At 39.6% G+C, this 1,345-nt stretch overlaps 1 pseudogene; it reads right to left on the reverse strand.

Moving 5' to 3' along the window:
- Positions 1 to 998: 998 nt before the first annotated feature.
- On the reverse strand, positions 999 to 1,097 carry LOC141635551 (small nucleolar RNA R71; annotated as a pseudogene).
- Positions 1,098 to 1,345: the final 248 nt, after the last annotated feature.

A 1,345-nucleotide genomic window follows, 5' to 3' on the forward strand; every position in this document is an offset into this window, starting at 1 on the left:
ATCAATTGTTTACATCCCTTTTAATTCATCTTCCTTGTTTACTTTCATTGCTATTTAGTTTAGTGATCTTCTACTTCAAACCCCAATTGTGACACCCCTTCACTAGTTGCAATAGAAATCTCATCTCAATTCCTGTCCCTTGGGATCCGACCTTTACTTGCCTCTTTACTAATTGTAGAGTTGTTTGTGAAGTTATAAATTGTGTTTTGGTCTAGGTGCTCCTAACGACAAGTACTGAAAAACTAAACCCCACGAGGGAATCACACCGACCAAACATGGCGTCGTTGCTGGGGACGGTGTTAACTTCATTTAGATTTTATTATATTGTTATTAGTTGTGTCTTTCTTTGCCTTGGGGAAGTAAAACTCCTCAAGGTTTGTTCTAATTGTTTTCGAGTTGTTTGATATTTTGTATGTCTAGAAGATCACAAGGTAACTTGTTACCCTTTGATCACAAAATTGAAAGGACTTTGACAACCAATAGAAGACTTGCTAGGAGAACTTTGAGAGTTATTGGTGAGGTTGTAGATATTCAACCAAATACTATTGAGTTGATCAACCCTTTTGCAAGAGATGGTGAGGAGAACCTAACACAAAATCCAACAAAAAATCAACCCACCATGTCTAAGTTTTCATCACATTCCGTACCCACCGAGGAGAACCTACCCAATGGTACTCCCACACCTCAACATCTAACCGGAAATTTTATTGCCAAATCCGCATTTATCCAATTAGTCGAAAGAAGCCAATTTGGGGGGATGCCTAGTGAAGACCCTCATTCTCATATGGAGACTTTTTGTGACTATTGTGATGTGATTTCTCAAACCGGTGTAACTCAAGACCGAATTCGATGGGTCTTAGTTCCTTTTTCACTAATTGGCACCGCGAAACAATGGTTGAAAGGCCTTGATAAGGCTACTCTCGGACTTGATTCTTGGAAAAAGTTGGCTCTAGCTTTCTACAAAAAGTTCTATCCACCGGAAAAGACTAACTTGCTAAGAGCTCAAATTACGGGATTTAAGCAAAGGGATGAAGATCTTTGTATGAAACTTGGGAGCGATTCAAGGGAATTTGTCGCTCATGTCCTCACCATGGACTTAGCGAGTGGTTCTTGGTACAACAATTTTGGAACGGTCTTTATGAAGTTCAAGGAACATTCTCAACATGGGATCAAATGGAATGTTCACCGAAGTTGATGACAATCAAACTTGGAACAAAATTGAGGAAATGGTGGTCCATAACTCACAATATAGTAGACCTCGCAAGGCTACAAGAGGAGGAAAGCATGAAGTGGACTCCATTACTCAATTGGGTGCTCAACTTAGTGCTCACATTGATACAATCAA

This window comes from Silene latifolia, chromosome Y (genome assembly GCF_048544455.1).
Source record: "Silene latifolia isolate original U9 population chromosome Y, ASM4854445v1, whole genome shotgun sequence".
NCBI lineage: Eukaryota > Viridiplantae > Streptophyta > Magnoliopsida > Caryophyllales > Caryophyllaceae > Silene > Silene latifolia.